Raw genomic sequence first — 22,061 nt, 5'->3', positions numbered from 1 at the left:
TGCCGGGCACTTTGACATCTACAACCTACCTAAATGTCATTGCTGACCAAGTACACCCTTTCATGGCAACGGTCTTCCCCTCTGGCAGTGCCGTCTTTCAGCAGGATAATGCACTATGCCACACCGCCTGGATTGTTCAAGACTGATTCGCGTAACATGAGGAAGACTTCCAAGTATTGATCTGGCCTCCAAATTCCCCAGCAATCAATCCCATTGAGCATCTGTGGTTTGTGTTGGAACAGCAACTCCAATCTATGGTGTCTCAACCATGGACCTTACACAAGTGAAAAGATCTGCTGGTTACATGTTGGTACTAGATACACAAGACACATTTAGAAATCTTGAAGCGTCCATGCCTCTCTGGGTATATGCTATTTTGGCTGCACGTGGAGAACCAACATCATATTTGGTAGGTGGTCATAATGTTTTGGCTCATCGGTGTATATTGAAATACACTTTTAGAAAGTATACTTTACATGCAGAGTAGTAAAAGTAAGTTAAGTAAAAAAATTTTATTGTATAAATTATATAAAATGTAAAAGGCTTTTTTATATAATATATATATATCACCTATATATAATGTGCTACTATTTATATATGTAAAAGTCATCAGAAAAACTAGACATAAAGAGAATAGATAGAACCAAATTTTAAAATTCCAAATGGGTGGACCATACTAATGCTGATCTCCAGGTAATTCTGCAATAGGGCAAAGATAACGTAGTTAATTTCAATCCTGATATCTTGCAAAAAGAATCCTCTTGCTCTTATGCTTATCTTCATTGACACTTACATTTTTAGACAAGATCACATATTTCTATTAGAGATTACCCTGACCTCTAATATCTCTTGGCATAAGCATATTATAAATATTGCTTCCTCTGCATCTAAAGAACTGTTTTCTTTTATGCTATCAGCATTTCTTTTCTTCTAAACGGCTACTCACTCTGTACAGATCTAAAATCTGCCCTACCATGGAATATTGTTCCCACATTTGGGCCAGGACAGTGCCCCGTAACCTCTCTCAGGCTTCAAAAGAAGGCAGTTAGCTTGACCCCCCCTTCTCTCTCTGTCAGATTCTGTTTCTGCTGCCTGCCTTTTCTATAGTTACTTTCACGGACTTTTCTATAGATGCTTTCACTGTCTTCCGAATTGGCTTCCAAACACGTGCCACAACCAGTCAACATCCATTTACTTATGACTTCAAACTTGCAGAGTCAAATTTTCTCCTTCCTCATTTATCCCTTCATCTTCCGATTTCTGGAACAAACCTCCCTTCACACGTGTCAACAGTTATCTTCTTTTATCGTCTCAACCTTCAATCCATACGTGGTACTAAGTATTGTAGGTTCTAATACCTTTTGTGTTTGGGGTTTTTCATATAAAAAAAAAAAAAAATTTCAAATAATGTAATTTGCATTTGAATTATTATGCCACTTTTTCACAGCCATAATAATTGTCTTATTAAGATAATCAGAGATAAAGCTATGTTGAAATTTATTTTATATTAATTTTAACTTTCAGGTGTAGAAGCGATTCAATGATATTATTGGTACGTTTGCAAATTTTGATCAGCCTGAAGCCTTGGGAAATAATAAATATTACTATGTAATCTTTTAAAATACATAATAATATTCAAATTTTTTGTTATGATATTTATTACTACGAATAATAATGATTATTTGTACTAATGAAATATATTTTACTGCCAGTGAGACAAACTTGGAAATTAATCATCTCTTTTGTTCATTTACTTTAGTGGTGATGTACTATTATCCTTACATATAGCAGATATGCTTTATCATTAGTGCTTTCAAGTACAAAATCAGAGGGATAACATCTGACCATGTCCTTCAAATAGGGAAATAATATTGTCGGGCTCTGAAGAGATTACTGTATGTTAATCTCTTCAGACTGTTCTGTTGGATACAAATATGATGTGAAAAATATTCAAAGGATTTATCCTCATAGTTACAAACATATTCATACCATGGTCAAGTTTCATAAATGTGAGGTGCCAAAATTGATGACAGGTGAGATTGAGAGATTTTAATTAAGTAAAAGAAAGAGGCATGAGGCATTTACAGTCGCACTGATTCTGATCTGTATGATAGCTATAAGAGAACACGTAATGAAACTGCAGGTATAGTAAGACGGGCAAAAGCTGATTATGCCAAAGCACCATCAAAGAGAGCTAAGAAGAGGGATAGGCAGTTTTTGTATGTGAATTAAAAAAAAACAAAAATTTAAATAAATAAAATAGATCCCTTAATTGATTGTAGTGGAAGGTCCATAGAACGCATAGTTAGAATGGTGGATGTTGAATACATACTTCTCAATATTTTCAGTCAGAAGCAAGCTCAAATCCCTGGAGATGTCTAAGGAGTCAGATTTCTCTAAAATAATCAATATAATGATCATGGAGAAGCATTTGCTAGAATAGCTGCTCAGGTTAAAACCTGGCAAGGCTCCAGTGGAGGATAGTATATATTCAGCTGTAATTAAAGATGGCTGCAGGTGAGTGTATCAAACCATTGAGAATGAGAGAGTGTTATTAAATTCCATATTGGTGCAATATGGCATAAGTTGTTGATGCACCTAAAACCCTACAACAAAAATAACAGCAACAACAAATTCCATGTAAGATCCTGGAATTAATGTTTCCACAGCCCACAAAAGTGTTGCAGAAGAAAGTTAAGTAACAATAGGCAAATGAATTTGACTAGGGAAGAACATGGAGTTTCTGATTAAGGTTGTGATTCAAGGCAGTCATAACAAGAATAGTAACTTGATTAGGTCCCGGCATGGGTTTGTTAAAGGGAGGTCATCACTTGTCAGTCTGGTAAATTACTATGTTATAGTCATTAAACAGTTGGATATAGGTGACAGTTATGACATATCTAGACTTTAGTAAAACTTTTTATACCATCCCTCCTGGAAGGATGCCATATAAACTAGAAGTTGGAGTTACTGCTAAGATTCTGTGCTGAATTGTAGGCTATCTAAAAGATAGGAGAGCATTGTCATAAATGTCAGTCTTCAGGAAGAACCACTGTAACAAGTGGGATCCCTCTAGCTCAGTGTTGGACCCTCTCCTGTTTCTAATTTTCATAAATGTTATTGATAAGGGTATCCAATGGAAACTGTCAAAGTTTGCCAATGATTTAAAAGTGAGAAGGGTAGTTCAAATAGGCCATATTGCTTCAAAAATACTTAGCTTGATTGCATGTATGAGGGGGTATCAAAAGGTTTGTACCCAGACCTAGATAAAACATCAGTAGGAAGATGCCGTTTTTAATATAAGTTGTCTACATATTCAGTAACTAACATGTGAAATTTCACATGTTAGTTACTGAATATCGTGGTTGTATACCACAGGTGGAGCTCGGAATCTGAGGAAGGACGCTATGGTTGACAAAGTGGAATATCGAGCAATGATCAAATTCTTGCATTTGCAGGGCAAGAAAGCTCAGGAAATTGACAAAGAAATGAAAGCTGTGTAGGGGCAGAATTGTCCATCCTGTGACACTGTAAAAAAGTGGAAACGGGAGTTCCAGTGCGGTTGTACAAATGTCTTTGACAAGCTAAGAGAAGGAAGGCCATCAATATCCACAGACAGTGAGATGGTTGCAAAGGCGCTGAGTGACAGATGTGACAATTCATTTCATCACAAATGCAGTGGAAATTAGTTATGGGTCTGCCCACAGCAGTTTTACACGCCCATCTGCACATGTCTAAGGTCTTTGCACAATGAGTTCCAAGATTGCTGACACCTTTGCAGATGCAATGTTCTCACCAACTGTTGGATTTGTGTGTGGCTTCGAACTACTGCAGCACCCACCCTATTCTCGTGATCTAGTACTGTCAAACTTCTTGTTTTGAGAAATGAAGAAACCATTGCATGGATGCTGCTTTGATTCATCTCAGGAAGTCATCAATGAAGTGGAATCGTGGACTTCTATGATCAAGGCATTAAACAACTGATCCACAGATGGGAGAAATGGGAGAATTACTGTACATGGAGAGTACATAGAAAAGGATTTAAGTTCCTGTGATGGTTCACCTTTCCAGGGCTATTATTTCTAGGTAAGGGTACGAACTTTTTGATACCTCCTTGAATGGTCTGAAAAATGGCAACTAGACTTAAATGTAAGATCATGCATTTTAGGGAACAGAACTTCTGAAGTCCCACATAAGCTAGGGGCTAGAGGGTCAGTCTTTCTAGACAAAAAGGGTTTAGATGTTACAATTCAATTTGACATAATTTTTATTGTAGTGTAAACCAGTGTTTCCCAAACTGTGTTCCGCAGAACACTAGTCTTCCTTGAGATGTGAACAAGTGTTCCACGAAAAACCATAATTAATAAAATAAGATAAATAAATTTTGCATATTTGCAGCATACACCACCTTTGTATCATTATAATTTTTAACATTATTTTTTTTTCCAGTTATTAATATACTGGCATAGACTAATAATCAAATAGACAGGGGAACACTCAAAGTTTGAATAGCATAAAGCTTAATGAGCGGTACTCACCTTACTCACACATTGAGCTTTATCTTATTCAAACTTTGAGTCAATTTCAAACAGTACATTAAGATTTTCTATAACTTATCTACTGTGGAACACTTTATTTTGGCGGGCTTTTGCATAGAGAAGTATGCGTACGTAGAGGTAATGATATCTACAAAAAAAGTATCAATGTAGTGATCTAATATGTCATTCATATGTGATTTAGCCTGGAGTATACGAGTTGTGAAGGAGAGGGGGAAGCGAACTGATATAACTAAACTTGTATAAATACAGTGGATTCCAGTTATTTGGGCCACCCATTAATCGGGGCAGCCATTTATTTGGGACAAATCTTAAAGAACAGAACCCATCGAGAAATAAGCCAGGGTTTACTTCGCTTAATTGGGACAACGTGCCATTTCATCGGGGCAGAAGACCACAGCACTGGAGATTACCCCATGATTGATTCCGACCGTACCTCATCGTTCTGTCAGCTTTTATGGTTGAGGTCACAATCATAAAACAATTAGCAGCCTCCTGTTTATTGGACTTTCCTGTTAGTGCAATCTTATCATAAACGGATAGTAAACTCGATCTTATTGAATTTGTGATAATATCGACAGCTGGAATTCTGTGGGTTATTACGGTGAAATGTGTTTACATTTCCATGAAATTTTCAGTCATAAAAAAATTAATTTTAAGAATCTTTTCTTCATTCCTATTTTTAAAGCTTTGTAACTTGTTGCTCCATTCTCACTTGCACGTATCGTATTACTTGCAATTTGTGTGCCGTGTTCTTTGTTATTGATTGCTTATCTTTTTACTGTTTTAAATTTTAACCCCCACCCACAAATGTCAATGAACTAGTTAGTATGTACATATTAGAGTACGTATTAATTATTCTGATGTTCACGTGTCATTTAATTGGTAAGGTAATAGACCGTAAATTTGTGCATAATATATCTTTACTTTTATAGCCTGTGGATAATATTCCTCCTATTTTCACTAATTAGAATCACTGTTTAATATAATTAAAATTCAATTCACAAACGTGATCACAATGACCTGCGCTTACTGCACATTGTATAGTGAACGGTACTTTACTATGGTGAGTCCATCGTAACGTGGCGCCTCCGTAGCCAGGTGGAAGGAGCAGCAGTGTGTAGCACACGCTTCTTGATTAGACCGGGGTTCGAGCCCATCACCACCAAATACAGAGGATGCGGAAAGGTCAGGGAATGACCACCACATATTCTGGAGCAATATGGCCTTAGTTGATAATGCTCCTAAAAAAAAAAACCCCCAAATAACCATCGTAACGTGATTTGATTGTACAGTGAACCAATTGTAAAGTGGGGGTCCACTGTATTTTTAACTATTTTTCTGAAACTTTGCATAATTGGGCCAGCCGCTTAATCAGGCCAAAATGCATTAGTTCTCACGCCCAAATAACCGGAATTGACTGTACTTATATAAATTTTTTTTGATAATTATCAGTATTTTGAAATATTATTATTAAAATAAATGACCATGGATTTGTGGTTGAAAAAAGAAACTTTAAAACGAGAAGCAAGTACTTCTAGTATTGCAACTGTGGTCGATGAAAACGAACGCAATATTGTCACACTTCAAAGTGAGGATGAACAATCACAGCCTTTTGTTCCCCAAAAATCCATAGTGAAAAAACAGGAACCAACTAATAAAAGACCAAGAAGAAAATATGATGACAGTTATTTGAATTTTGCCTTTACATATGTTGAAAATAAAGATGCTCCTGATGCACACTGCGTTGGACGTAATAAAATATTAGCAAACAGTTCTTTGGCTCCTGCGAAACTTGTGTTCCGTAAAATATATTGTGATGAAAAGTGTTCTGTGACTAAAAAAGTTTGGGAAACGCTGGTGTAAACCATGGCTAGCAAGGCACTTGACTTTCTGTCCATGATTTATAGCACCTTTGTTAGCAGGGAGAAGGATGGTGTTATCCTTCTTTACAAGAGTGTTAAAGAAAAAAAATGACAATGGTATTTAAATTTTAAATATAAGATTTTGCATTTTGGGAACAGAAATCACAAAGTCCTGTATAAATTAGGGTGGAGAAGCTAAAAGTTGTTGAATTCAGGAATATTGTATTCAATTTTCAAGACCACCTAAAAGTGGATATTTTGAAAAGAGTTCAAAGAAGTGCTTCCATATTAGTGTTGAGCATGCATAATAACAAAGACTGCTAATTATAAGAAGTTTCTGAACAGGACTATTCTTGGTCTTTCATGTGTTTTTGCAGCCAGCAGGATTTATTGCTTAGGTAACATAATGGTCCACAGCAGAACAAAACTTTGCCTTTACAAGTTGCTATGGTATTGGACTGCTTTCAAATAGATGGACTTAAAAGATTAATTAGCCATTTGTTTAACACATCCACTGTGTGCTTTTCTGACAGCCTTTTTTTGATCAGGGATTGAAAACTCTGGGATTATGTCAATCTGGATTGGGGGGGACAGGGACATTTTTTGACTTTCTTCTCACTATGGCTGAATTAGTTAGCTGCTGGCAAATGTTGCTTGACAAAATTTATTTTTCTTCTGTCAAATCAAAAGCAAATTGCTTTAAAGTTAGGTGGTTTTCTCTCCAAGTGGATTACAAATTCCACAACTCATATTTGCATCAAACACAAAGGTGCATGAAGATGCAGTTAACATGTTGAAAGATGAGACACTGCTATGACTGGCTGTTTCAGGACTAATTGGTCTCTTGTGACAATACTCAGACAAATCAATTGGATATAAGTTGCATGGCAGGAACAGCCATGCAATATATATGAAGTTGAAGATTTAACTAATGCTTATGCTGCATGACCTCTGAGAAATTATAAGAAGATCGCTGGATTTGAGTTGCTTAGATAATGCATTGCATTATCTTAATGTTCCACAGAAGAATAAATTTTGCTTTCATAACTAGCTGCTCTCTGACTTCAAAGGTTTAGAAATATTCCTGTAGTTTTAGTGATTATATATATATATATATATATATATACACACACAGGGCGTCTCAAAAATACATAGCATAACTTCAGGAATGAGTTCCTCATATGTAGACAATAAAAATATTTTATATCAACATAGTTCCAGAAATGCTTGGGTTCCGAGTTTTGAAGGTCTGTCTATGACATTTAACTGTTCACATAACCTTATAGTAATTGTTCAAAATGTCCATCTTCTGCCTGAATACAGGCCTCACATCGACATCTCATGGACTCGCGAAGACTATGCCAAATTCCTGGCATGTTTCGTATTGTCTCACAACCTGCCACAATTCGATTGCAGAGAGTTTCCACATCAGCTACCAGAGTCGAAAACACCAATGACTTTAAATGGCTCCACAAGAAGAAATATAGTGGGTTTAAATCAGGTGAGCAGTTGCTCCACCTCTACCTATCCACTGACCAGGAAACCTTTGATTCAGGTAATTGCGGGCTAGTTGGCTGAAATGTGTGGGAGCGCCATCGTGCACGAAGTGTGCTTGTTGATGAATTATCAGTGGCGTGTCGTCCAAGAAATCAGGCATGTTGTTTTCCAGACAGTTTCTGTACGCCTGCCCTGTGAGTTTATTTGGAAGTGCAAGGGATCCAAATAAAAAATAAATAAATTTTCTGTTTATACTCCGGCACGACAACCAAGTCAGTAGAGTTTACAATAAATCGGCAATACAAATGTTTATCGTATTCAGTAGTCACGGGCTTGAACCCCGGTCCACTCAAGGAACGCGTGCTATGCACTCTCGCTCCTGACCACTTGGCTACGTCAGGCCTTAACTTATCACCAAAAATACCCACCCAGATGATGAGGCTGAACCACTGTTGATGTGATGGAAGAATTGCATGTGGGTTTTCCTCAGCCCATATATGCTGATTGTGAAAGTTTTGGATTTTGCCTCATGTGAACTGTGCTTCATCTGTGAATATCACTAAGGTAGAAAAGTGAGGAGTTGTACCACACTGCTGGCAGAACATTACTCGCACAGGGTAATCTGCTGGTGACAAGGCCTGTACCTGTTGCAGATGGTAAGGATACAGTTGGTGTTCTCGCAACACTCTACAAATAGTTGAACGTTGAACAGCCAGTTGCATTTCTATTCTGCGTGTGCTAATTCTAGGAGTGTCATGTATAACATCCAAAATCTCCTCCTCTACTTCAGGAGTCGTAGATCTTGGTCATCCTCTGTCGGCAGCACGAGGTGTTAAAGGTCTCATATTCACAAAGGCGACGATGGATACCTTCAAACGTTTTCCTGTCTGGACATCTTCGTTCTGGGAACCTTTCGTGGTACAAATGATGAGCCTCCAGAGCATTGCCGTCTGCCAAACTACATAAAGTGCATATCTGCTTGCTCCTGATTTGAGTATGTGGTCAGAATGGAAAACCACCAGATTCTGTCAGTACCTTGTGATGAAGGAAATCACCTGCGGGAGATGAGACATTCCGGTTAATAACTCGGGAACCAAGCATTTCCGGAACTATGTTTATATAAAAGATTTTTATTGTCTACATATGAGGAACTCATTCCTAAAGTTATGCTGTGTATTAAAAAAAGACCTTGTATAAAAGTTCTGGTGTGTAGATACACCATAGACAACTCGTAAGAAACTACAAAGTAGTTGTAGGCATCATTTGCTCTTTCTCATATTGTGCTCTGCCTTCACGACGAGTTGCCATGATATTGCACTACCTCGAATAAGTTAACGCTTCACTAATAGAGAAGACTATTGTTATTTATTCTCAGTGAGTACCACCACCCAGACATGTTTCAAGGCTATTGGCCTATCATCAGTGGGTGGGCAGGTACCCTGGTATTGCAGACATGACGACCCAGTTGTGAAGATAATCACACAATATGAGAGATGCCAAAAGGTGTATATGACAATATTTAAAATAACTAAATGCACAAGGCATAATACATTAAGAGTTTAATATCTATATAATATCGGTGTGTAGATACACCATAGACAACTCTTAGGTAGTGCAATATCATGGCAGCTCATCATGAAGGCAGAGCACAATATGAGAAAGAGGAAATGATGCCTACAACAACTACTTTGTAGTTTCTTAAGAGTTGTCTGTGGTGTATCTACACACCGATATTATATAGATATTAAACTCTTAATGTATTATGCCTTGTGCATTTAGTTATTTTAAAAAAAGTTCTGGTGTTCATATATACCCCCCTCCCCCCACACACACACTTGGTGATCACTGAATTATGACCACCTACTTAATACTGTGTCAGGCCACTACGGACGGCCTCCGTAACCGAGTGGTCAGGAGCGGGAGTGCAGTAGCACACGCTCTTTGAGTAGACCGGGGTTCAAGCCCCTGACTGCTGAATACAGTTGATCTGCCAACCCGCACTGGACCAATTTTGGCAGATTATGGTCCATTTCCCTCAGCATGAATTGTTGAGGAGGCTTCCATCCTGCAGTGGGTTGATAATGGCTGCACTTTACCTTTTTTTACCAGGCCACTATTTGCCTAGGCATTGACTCCTCTAGATGTATGAAGATGTCCATAAGGATCTACATCCATACTCCCTGCAAGGCATTCCACAGTGTCAGAATAGATGATGGCTGCATCTCCACGTGCCTCACTTTCCATTCCAAATCATCCCATAGGTGTTCTTGGTCATCCTCTGTCGGCAGCACGAGTTGTAAAGGTCCCATGTTGGATTAAGTTCATCACCTATCTTTATTGAGCCAATAAAGATGGGCGATATCTTCACTGTGTTCCTCGAATCACTTGTTCACAGTGTGAGCCTGGTGACATGGTGCATTCTAGTCTTGGAGGATCCCGTTTCTGTCTGGAAAAAAATGTGACACGGCAGGTTGCACATGTTCTAAGAGTTGCAAGTAGATCTCATTAGTAAAACATTGGTCCATATGCACCAGAGATCCTAGTTCTTGCTAGCAAAACATGTCCCATATTAAGCAACCACTGCCACCTGTCTGGGTAGTGGGCACTATGCACAGTGGGTCTATGAACGTATGTTGCTTGCACCACACACAAACAAACACATTCGTCAACAGTATGTTGCACTAGGTATTTGGATTCATCCGACCAGAATACTTGTTTACAGTCCTCCAGTGTTGAACCTGCATGTTGACACCTCAGCATTTGCTATCAGCAGTGATGAGAGGGTGTTTGGTCATTTGCTGCTGAACCCCCATACATCTGAATGTGTATATGTGATGCATTGTCAGTTGGGATATTATTCTTGCATTCCCCATATTGTATTGCAAAGTCATGTCGCACAGTGACCTACCGATGAACCCATACAACGCATTGCACCCTTTGTTCAGAGTTCATTTACAGCACCTTGCATAATCCTGTACTGTTCAGTCAGCAGTATGTGGTTCGACACCATTCTTTGTACCACTGCTGTGATGTGTGAAGCGGTTTGACTTTTATTACTGCGAGCTATGTGGCATGATCCATTACAGGTGTGTGTGTGTGTGTGTGTGAGTGTGAGTGAGTGAGTGAGTGAGTGAGTGAGTGAGTGAGTGAACACCGGAGCTGGAAACTCCAATGTTGCTGATGATACTTGTATTTCAAATGAAGGAAGGATGACTCGATCATTTTCTTCATTCAGGCCTAATTAACAAGATTGTACTGGAAACTTAGACAAATTATTTAAGAAGAACAAACTTAAGTAAGTTGGAGTGAGCAAATAGAGTTCATTAATGCACTCTGTAATTTCTATAATCAAATTTTTAGCATGGTGATTCTACTTAAAGTAATTTACTTAGTTTGTTATTTTCTTTCTTTATCAGTATATCTTCGAATGTCACAATTTGGTCTTTCACGTACAGACCAGAAATTAAGAAAACCAGTGACGTTTTGGAAAACTAAGAGAATGCAGAAATTTAGGGAAAAAAATAAAAAAGAATATATGTATTTTTTTTTTTTGTCAATTTATTTTGTGTAAAAGCATTCAAGCCAATCCTAAAAGGCAAGTTCAAAAGTGGGGGTGTGCCTATTATCTTCAGCATGATCATCTGTCCATATTGTAACAGCTTTACAATATGGATGGACAGTTATGCTCAAGATTATGTACCTATTATCTTCAGTGGATATGATCAACTAGTCCATGCTGCTATTCCAAGGCTTTTCAGTGGTATCTGGGGGGGACAGGTGCATGGTTGGTTTTGTCCCACCCATTCCACTTTGTTTATTATTTGCTACATTGTACCATTTAAGAAATGTTTCGCCTTTCTTGATGCACCCAGACCCTGCATCAGGGTCTGGGTGCATCACGTAGAATCCATCTCATGACTGGAGGAATAATTGTGGGTTGGCTTCACCTGGTTAACTAGAAGGTTTTTTTTTTTTTTTTTTTTTAATCAAGCAAACAAGGTGAGGTGACAATATAATATATACAATTTACAGCCATTACATACAGATGTCTTCTGGCTTACCAATCCTTAATCAGGAGCATTGAGAGTTGCCCCAGGAAAATACCTCACTGGGCCACACCACCTTTCCCTTTAGGGAGGTGGGGGCCTAGACTCTAATTCCACACCTCTGTACAATGCTTAGGGAAGCTTAATTCTTATGTTGAATTCACCAAATTATCACATGTGAATTATCTTGCACTGAATTGATGTGATCCAATCATTAGTTGGAATTATGGTAAGAGACTGGAAATTGATGAAAGGAAATTGGAGGGTACTCAGAACAGGGGTATGCATATCCCATTTTTCCTCATCAAACACTAACAACCAGCAGTTCAAAGAAGCCACAAGAACTGATATTAATATAAAGACTACCTAAGGGGCTGCACAGCATTAGATTTTATGGAAAAGCTACTGTACTCAATGTATGTGTTAACTTTCTTTGATGTAAACACACAGTCCACAGCATAGCCTTGTCATGTGGAGTGGACATGTGTATATGTAAAGGGCGGCTCCTAGAACGTTTGTTCAACTCCGCCTCGTATCTCTGTGAAGAACAGTAGCACTACAAATGGGCCAGATATGTGTGTGACGTCGGTTTGTGTGTATTATGTGTGTGTTCTGTTGTTCTGTTCTGGCCGCTTGGCTACCCAGAAGCATCAGTCACCTGGACAGATGATTCTGGGTACTCGTCCACACCACGGGAAGGTGGGCCAGTCCATGTAAAGCACGTACTGTCTCAAGAGAGACTCTGACCCACCTAATGTTGTCAGAAGGTAGGCCAGGATCCTCTGGGGGCCCATTCCAGAGGGAAAAAAAAAAAAAAAAAAGAAAAAAAAGGATCACCCGTGGTGCTGGATTTGGAACCAAAATTATTAAAATAAAACATTTATGTAACTAAATAATAAAATAAATAAAAAAATAAAATTAAAAAAAAAAAAAAAAAAAAAAAAAGGAAGAAAGCATTTAATTTTGTCTGCAGGCCGAGGAAAATTTCATTTCTTGAGGATTTGAGTTTATGTATTATTAAAGGAGATCTAACCAGCTATGCATCAGCAGGACCGTTGTGCTGCATTCTGTTGAGATCTGTCGACACTGAACGCCTTCGAAGAAATACGCCTTGAGCGAAAGCCTGAAGAATCTGAAATGACTCCGAGCTTTGAAGCAGAGACGACTCCTGTCCTGATTGACGACTCCTGTCCTGAATTGTCATGTGGAGTGGTGAATCATGGTACAGTACATGGTTTTTCAATCATCTACTACAGGGGGCAGAAAACTACTGCCCGCGAGCTAAATCCGGCCCGCGGGTTAATATTGTTTTTTACATGAAAAAAATTAAAAATAAATAAAATTACGCGCTGCGATAGTCGAGTTGAGAATAATGACCGCACGTGGCGCTACTGGCGTCGCATATTCGCATTCTGTCATCTACCGTAGAAAGTGTTGCCAGCATTTTCTCTCAGTTTTGCTTTAGCAGCGCACGTGGTATTGTCTGTTTCTGCGATCTTTTTTTTCCCTTTTTATTTATTACCCACCGTTTCCATGTCACCCTCAAGACCAAATATGAAGAGAAAAGTGGACTTCGAATGGCGTGCTTTTAAAGCTGAATGGAGTGTGAATTATTTTGGCATAGAAATAAATGACAAAGTATCATGTTTATTATGTAATGACACAATAGCTGTGCGAAAAGAGTACAGTATACGTCGTCATTACCAAAGTAAGCACGCGGCACAATATTCAAAACTCACAGAAAATCAACGGAAGCTAAAATTGGAAAGTTTAAAACGTAATGCATCATCACAACGCAATTTATTCGTTAAAATAAAAAAAAATGATAATGAAGCAGTAAAGTAAGCTTACGAATAGCTCATTTATTAGCCAAGAAAGGGAAACCATTTACCGATGCTGAATTAATTAAATCATGTTTGCTTGTGGCACCGAAGAAATGTGTCCAGAGAAAATGGATTTGTTTCGATCTGTCAGTCTTTCGGCGAGGACATCGGAAGCCACATCAAAAGAATTAAAAGACAAGGCAAAAATTTTCAAGTGGTTTTCGTTGGCTCTTGATGAGTCTACAGACATCACTGATACTGCCCAATTGTTGCTGTTTATTTGAGGAGTCAATACCGAGTTTGAGATTACTGAAGAATTAGCTTCTATGAATAGTCTTCATGGAACAACTACAGGCGAAGATACTCAAGGAAGTCGAGAAAACGCTAATACATTACAATTTGCAATGGAATCAGTTAAAATGTGTCACAACTGATGGTGGTAAAAAAATGTGTGGAACGGGGAAAGGATTAGTTGGACAAATTTTTAAGGCTTGTGAAGAAGCTAAATGTTCAAAACTTCCGGTAATTCACCAGCAGGCTCTTTGTGGGAAACAGTCTGTCATGTGTTATTGAACCAGTTGTGTCAGCGGTTAACTTTATTCGCTCTCGTGGACTTAACCATCGTCAGTTTCGTAATTTTTTTTTTATTAGAGATTGAAGCCGAATATCCTGATACAGCAGTTCGATGGCTCAGCAATGGAAAAGTTTTATTGAAATTTTTTGAACTCGGAGAAGCAATAGAAATTTTTCTAAATGAGAAAAACTGCCCACAACCACTTATCTAACAACGAATGGCTATGGAAATTAGCATTTGCTACTGACATCGTGGGATATCTTAACGAATTTAACTTAAAATTACAGGGGAAAACAGTGCTCATATGTGAAACGTATTCTATCGTAAAGTCATATCGTCAAAAATTTGCATTGTTTGAAACACAAATCACATTAACCAAGTTTGACCACTTTCCCTGCTGTAAAAAATTTCAAATATTATCGAAATCCCCATTCCCAAAAAAATTCTCGGCGGATATATTTTCTGAACTTAAACTACAGTGACAACAGCGTTTTTTCGGATCTTGAGGCAAGTGCAAAAGACATTTCCATATTTCAAAATCCATTTGGCTGTACAATTGAGGAGCTTCCATCAGACCTTCAATTGGAAGTGATGATATCTGCAAAATGATGATATTCTAAAGGAATGAAAGAAATGGATCTAGAAATGGTTTAAAGAAATGGATCTAACCCAATTCTATAAATATCTTTCGGAAGATAAATATCAATTAAAATCATATGCACGGGGATTTACCCTATATCTGTATTTGGGAGTACTTACCAATGTGAAAAGACATTTTCGAAAATGAAATATGTAAAATCGCAATATAGATCATTATTAACGGATGACCATTTGCAAACAACTTTAATGCGTATAAATATTATGTGAAACATCACTTCATAATAAAAAGATTTTGAATCTTTTTTTTTTTTTTTTTTGTTGCTCTGAGTAGAATTACCCATGTAAATATCTTCGAGCTTGCTACCTGGCCCGCTGAGCCTAAAAATTTTACGATCTGGCCCTTTCCAAAAAAATGTTTGCCGACCCCTGATCTACTAGGTTAATAGTTTACCAGACATGCCCGTGTTTGGGTAAAGTGGATTCCTGGAGAATGTTATTTACCAAGGGTGTATTGTGTCAGCTGTGAAGCTTGGCAGAGGTGCTTTCTCCGTGTGGAATTGTTTCTTAGGACTTGCACCATTGATAGCTCTTCCCGGAACAATGCATATGGTATATTACCATTCTGGACAATTCTGCTTCTCCTACAATGTGATAGTAGTATGGGAAGTGCTCTTTACTCTAGTATGACAATATGCCATTCACTACAGACCATATGAACATACGGAATAGCAATTTGGTTTGAAGATATGAGCATGCCATAGCTTTGTTGTATCTTTTCAGAGCTTCAACTTTAATCCAATGAACATTTTTTTTTTTTTTTTTTTTTTGATGAACTGGGACTTCTGCCCCAGGCAAGGCCAAGAAGCCTTCAGTTAGGGGCTGAATTGCTTGCTGTGTTGCAGGAGGAATGAACCAATATACCACTTTTTTTTTTATATATATAAAAAAAAAAAAAGATACTGGTACTACGTTGTAGTACCAGTCAGATTGGCCAGACAAGGTCGTTTAATAAATCCATGCTCTGATTGCTGTATAACTTTGTTCCTGTTATGATGATCCTGTATAATTTCATTTATCACAGATTCCACTATTTTCCCTTGAATAATTCAAGTTTACAGGGTTTATAATTACCCACTTCTCCCTTTTGATTCCCTTTATAAATAACAGAGAAAATTTGTCATTCCCTAGGCCAGAAGGACATCCTCTGAATCAAGTGTGCCCTCATAATTATGGCTAAAGGTTTACCTCTGTTTGCTCCCCTTTTTAATATAATTTTATAGATTCTATTCAACTCCAGGTACCTTATTTACTTATAACAGTCCCCAGTTATAGGTTGGTCTGGTGCAATCATGCATAAACTTAGAATTAAAAAATATATTTATTCACTTTATCAACAATCAGAACAGGATCACCGATAGTTATGCCATTCATATCTAGTGTACCGTATATGTACTGTGGTTCATATACTTGAATGGGATAGATATCTTTACTTTAATGCATAGATAAAAGCGTTCTGCTGCACGTTAATTTTTCTGAAAAGTTGCAAAGAATTTTGAGAAAAACGAAACATGGTGTATACGTGGGGAAGGTTTTCCTTTGACTGTCTACTTGTTTATTGTGTGGCGTGGACATTTAGTTGGAAAATACGTATATACGTTTATTTATTTTATAATTCGTGTCTGGTTGTATCGCTGAAAATAAAGATGTTACATATCGGCAATAGCAGTGGCAAATGATGGAAGAAAGCAAACTTATACAGCATCAGCCAAAAAAAAAAAAAAAAAAAAAAAGACGCCTCCCATTTTACCTATCCATCTCTTCCAATATTTTGGCTAGTTCTATTTGAATCTCATGGAATATACAAACAATTTGCTGCAGAAAACTGTTCTCAAGGCCGTATGCGTTCGTGGCCTTTTCGGTTTGCAGCCTCGTAACTTAAACTCTCGTATCTTTCTTCTTCTTCTCATCATCTATGCAGTTATTTCTCGAGCCAGCTGTAGAGAGGACAGAGCTAGAAATGAGGTTGTATTGGTGTCATGGTTAGAGTAGTAAAACTTTGTGGCATGTACTCGCCATTTCTAGGAATTCTTTTATACGTATCGTTTGTATTATTACATTATTTTATGATGGAGCGTATTTATAGCAAGTCGAGCTGAATAATTAAAACCGTAATGTGGACGTATTTCTACTTAATACGAAATAGTTTCTCTTTTTAAATAATTGCTGTCAATCTATATCTTTCAAGGGCACCCCATCTGCTTCCTGAATGCATGGGCAGGTTTCTTTGCAAACTTCAATTCTATTTTCATGTATATGATGTAGATGCCCTCTTTTAATATTAGTTAAACATTATTCTCCTTCTGTCCATTCTTCCCCAACAAGTAGCCTTGGCCCACAAACCTACTTTTAGGACGCTCTGTGCGTGTATCTCCTCCCATTATTTGTATTGCTAACCTTTGGCATCGTTAGAACAAGATGGCCAACTGTGTTAGCGAACTGATGAGCCCCCACACACTCCCCCCATTTACGATTCGGTTGATTTAATTCTTCTGCATCTAGCATGACCTTTTGAATTTTATGCTATATTGTTTGAACGGTATGTTGCACATATTTTGATATAAATTGTCCAACTGAAAGCAATTCACTTGTCAAGTTTTTCAATTTATATACCGTAAACCCTCGTTATAACATTCTTACTTATAGCGCTCTTTTGTTTTTAACTTTCGTTTTCTTCTGTCACACCTATGAAGTACTATGCATTTATTATTAATTAATTAATTTTATTTTATTTATTATTATTATTTTTTTTTTTTATGGCTATAGTGCTCCCGTTTAAAACGCTTTCCTTTGTACAATATCGCATTTTTAAATTGAGATCCAAGAAAGAATAAACCCGGATATAACCTTTTTTTGATTTTGGGAAACGGATGATAAAGGTTTATTTATTTATTTTTTGCTGATGCTGTTATAAGCTTGCTTTCAGCATCATTTGCCGCTACTATTGCGAATCGTTTATGACGTGTTTTGTTTACCCAATAGAAATCGTTCCGGGTGTAGGTGATGTTTGTTTATTTCATATTTAACCAGAAGCATTGAAAGTAGAAAGGCCGCTATTTGCAATGCTTTGTCTAGCTATTTATTGTTGCATTCGAATTCTCTCTTCGCTGCCAGCCCCCTCAACTCCAACATCGTTTGTCTGCTTTCCTTGCAGGAAGAGTAATCAATGTGTCAGTGGAATCAATGTAATGATTATAATAATGCTGTTAATAGTTCATTTATCATTTCATTATACCCAAGATATTGTTTATTTAATTTAATAATCTTTTTAAAAATTTTCATTCTTTATAATCACACACAGAAGGTTGAAAGTACCAAAAAAGTAAGCATAATAGTGTGAAAGTTTTCAACTAAAGAGAACTATAGGGGCGAGGTCCCCCTCCGGCTACTTTTCATATTTAATATATATATATATATATTTTTTTTTTTTTTTTGCAGTGTTTCTTAAACATTGCTTCATACACCCAAAAAAAAAAAAAAAAAACCTGAAAAATCAATGTTACTTATCAAAATATTTGGACAGTTTCTCCCAAAAAAAAAAAAAAAAAAAAAGGATGGCCCTGCTTATGGTTTTGTTCAGTGCTAGTCCCTTTGAAAGTGCTGTAATAGGAGGTTACTGTATCATAATCCTAGAAATCATTGCTACAAAAAACACAAGAATAAATATATAATATTCTAGCAGCCACCAACTGAATGGAGGGGTGAAATATGAAAATTTAATGACATTTTAAGATAAAGTCTGCTCTTCTATAAAGAGAATTAAGTGGTTGAAAAAGAGGAGGATAGTAAGTCTCCTTCCACACAGATGCTGCATAATAGTCTATGCTGCTATTGCACCAAAAAATCATAACATTACAATCCAGACATATTTATCCTAAATAAAATACAGAACTGACTACAAGAGAATATTCAGAAAAGTAAAAACTCCAGAGATCCAGCAAGATGATATATCTCCTTTATTGCATTAAAGATCCCAAACTGAAATGAATTTTGAAAAGAAATGACCTAATTTAAAGAAAATGGCAAAATATATCCAAGAAAAAAAAAAAAAAAAAAAAATATATATATATATATATATATTATTCTTTAGTAATATGATAATTTATGTTGTATTTTACTTTTAATATACTTTTATAGTGGTTTTTCTTTAAATTATTTCTAGATTTTTCTGTTGTCCCGGTAGCTGTTTTAGCAATGCCCGGGTACGAACAGAGTACATATTATTATTTTATCTTTCTATTGTGGTTTATTGTGTTTATTTTCTTAATTACGGGTGTTTTCTACTCATAGGTATTATGGTTAATACATTACTGGTCTTTAAGCTAGCCTAAACTCGGTTATCTTAAATGCCCAGGGCCTATTCATTTATTATTTTTCAACTTGTTACGTATTGCTAAAGAAATTGTCATATTAATTATAGATGAAAAACTGTAGCAATACTACTTTATGACAAAATGATAAAATATTAAACATTTTTATACATTTATTGTATTACATCTTTATACATATTTGTATTACATCACATGGTCGTCAATCCCCTACTTCATCGGGGGCTTTGAGCGGATTGACGGTCCATTCGATGTAATGCATTACTTACTTACCCGTTTCTGTTTGTATCTATCACAGCTTTGCTATTTTGTCCGATACTGAATTCTAAGTTTCTTTTAAATTCCCATTTTTGTCCCTTTCCCATTGCTATTAGTTAAATAGGTATTATTTATTATAAATTTATTATGAACCGAATTAATATCCCATAATTTCTACAGCAACTGTGATAGAATACACAAAGCCCAACGGGTGAGTTTTTTAAAAAATTACAATAACTTTACTTACTTGATGTGTATAAGTGGAGGTCGTAGTGTCGAATCAGGAAAGTTTCCCATCCTACTTGATGTGTTTCGGTGGAGGTCGTCGAGTCGAAAAAGGAATGTTTCGCACCCTTAACTTGTTTTATAGATGGCTATTTTTATGGCTTTGTCGCTTTAGACCAGTAATGTATTAACCATAATACCTATGAGTAGAAAACACCCGTAATTAAGAAAATAAACACAATAAACCACAATAGAAAGATAAAATAATATATATATATATATATATATATGAAAATTCAGCCACCAACACCCCATATCTGTAGGGGAAGCTACAAAAGCCAGTGGGCAAAGGAAGAACAGTGTTTTGATAACCCTTCAACCCAGGAATATGAGATGAGCAGCTGTAGGCCCTATTCTGTGACAACCACTTAGCAAACACCTTCCTAACAAGCAAAGCTGTAAAAATGAACTTCTGGTTAGGCAGCTGTTTGCTCACCGGTTGCGTGTAGTGGGACTACAGCTGATCAACTCAGACATTCCTGGGTTTGAGGGCTATTGAAACACTGTTCTTCATTTGTCCACTGGAATGCCTTGTAGCCTTCCTCGAGGAGACAAGACATCAGCAGTTGCATTTATTGCATTTTCTCATGTGTGTGTATATTGCACAACTTGCAACTTAGTGCAGATTTGTCATAGTGGCAAAGAATGGAAAATTACCTGAGAAGGGAGGCCAACTTATACAGGGAATATATGATCAAGCACAAAGTTTCAAATTAAAAAAAAAAAATAAATAAATAAAATAAAATCACACACTGTACCTACTTTGCATCTTTTAAAATAACTACCAATGTTTCTTTTTGAAAGATGTCAGCGTTTTTTACTCTGAAAAATTCAGTATTTTTCAGAGAAAAAAAATATGTACTGTAATTGGTTTGCATACAGTTCTTTTTGTGATTTGACCCATCTAGTTGCAAATTGAAGGACATTAACTATAAACCATGAAAACCAACCACTAGAGATTGATTTTCATGGTGTATCATCACAATCCCTCATTTATTTAAAATTTTTGTCCAATTAAAATTAGTATTTTGTCATCTGAGAAATTGTAATACTTGCACCTTCATTTAGTCATATTCCTTTGGTCATACAGATTAATCCTGTATATTTTTTTATATGCAGTAACTTATGTAATAGCAACTTTGTAGCCTCTTTTTTTTTTTTTTTTTTTTTGACATAGTGAATTTTTTATGCACTATATCTGTGTGGTTAGTATTAAACAAGAAGTGACATGGTTGAAATTTACTCTGCTTTTCATCATTCATAATGCATTACTGGAATCATGATTTTATTATATTCATGTGATAATTTTGTTTCTTACAGTTAAATGTTAATTGCCAATTTCTTTGAGTGAAATTGAATAAAAATAAAATTAGGAATAAAATTAGAAAAAAAAAAAAAAAAAGATTAATTGAAATATTGGATAGCCATTATTCAGATAACCAGAATTCGACTGTATATGATAATAAAGGACAGTGTGTGAGGTGTTAATTTTTTTATAGTTGTGAAAAATTGCTCTTTCAGTTCTTTCAATTTTGTTGTGTAAAAAAAAAAAAAAAAATTGCTCTATATATCAGTTCCCTTTAATTTTTTTTTTTTTTTTTTTTTTTTTGAATGGGAATAGAGTTAATTTATAAAGTTAACCAAAAAAGTTTTAATGTAGCTATTGGTGCCATTTCCTGTGGTTCCTTAATGGTTTATACCTTTAACATGCATTTTAAGCTCTAAATCTTCATGCCAAAAGTCTATGTTGGGCATTTTCTGAGATACTGGGCTGGATAAGGGAAAGGTTGGTGTAATGTACTGTTTTGCTCTAATGAAAATGCATGGTGTTTTTGAAAAATAACTGAACTGCAGCATTATAGGCTTAATAACAAATTATATTTTTTAAATTTGTATTTAATTATGCATATAAATAGAAGTTAAAATAACATTTTATTATTTAAATGTATAAAAATGATCTTGAAGCACACATCAGAATACTGGAGTTCATGCTTATATCTGAAGCTGACTGATATTGTGCAAAGCTATAGGTTCATTTTTCTTCTAGGATGTCTAAATTTGAATAGGTAGTATTCAAACATTTTTTTGTAAACCAAGTAAAATCTTGTCAGACTTCCCTATGGATGATACTTTGAGTGCCTCTGCTCTTAAGTCAGGGAAATTATTCATTAT

General features: G+C 36.3%; 1 protein-coding gene across 8 annotated transcripts in view; it reads left to right on the top strand.

Moving 5' to 3' along the window:
- Nucleotides 1-22,061, top strand: part of rdx (BTB/POZ and MATH domain-containing protein rdx) — a 236,549-nt gene that overhangs the window by 133,364 nt on the left and 81,124 nt on the right. The window lies entirely within an intron of this gene.

This window comes from Mastigoproctus giganteus, chromosome 9, assembly GCF_048544385.1.
Source record: "Mastigoproctus giganteus isolate SK-2022 chromosome 9, ASM4854438v1, whole genome shotgun sequence".
Lineage (NCBI taxonomy): Eukaryota > Metazoa > Arthropoda > Arachnida > Uropygi > Thelyphonidae > Mastigoproctus > Mastigoproctus giganteus.
Note: the sequence above shows the minus strand (reverse complement) of the source record. Positions and strands in the feature narration are given on the sequence as shown.